This window comes from Acromyrmex echinatior, chromosome 3, assembly GCF_024713525.1.
Source record: "Acromyrmex echinatior isolate Ae372 chromosome 3, ASM2471352v2, whole genome shotgun sequence".
Lineage (NCBI taxonomy): Eukaryota > Metazoa > Arthropoda > Insecta > Hymenoptera > Formicidae > Acromyrmex > Acromyrmex echinatior.
This window is the reverse complement of record NC_141854.1, coordinates 20,967,661-20,968,019: the sequence shown is the minus strand read 5'-3', so window position 1 is coordinate 20,968,019 and position 359 is coordinate 20,967,661.

Here is a 359-nt window from a genome sequence, read left to right as displayed (position 1 = left end):
TTGTTTAAGTATATTGTATTTTTATATTGAGATACAATGATGCTTTATCATTTTAAATTGTATCATTATATTACGAAGTTATAATTAATGAAAAAAATTTGTAATCAAATTTTTTTCATGGAAATTAATTATAGTTAATTTTGTTTTCTTAATTTTTAAATTAAGTTAAAATAATTTTATTTAGATTAATCAAACTGCTATCGATATATTTATCAATACATGATAATTTAAGTCTTTAAGAAATTCAATTTGTTCTGTGATATCGTTTTTATTTTTATTTCGCATATGGACGATACGTAACATGTATTTTTTTACTCTTGACATAAATGCTTTTATCTTTGCACAGTTGAAAAACTTTG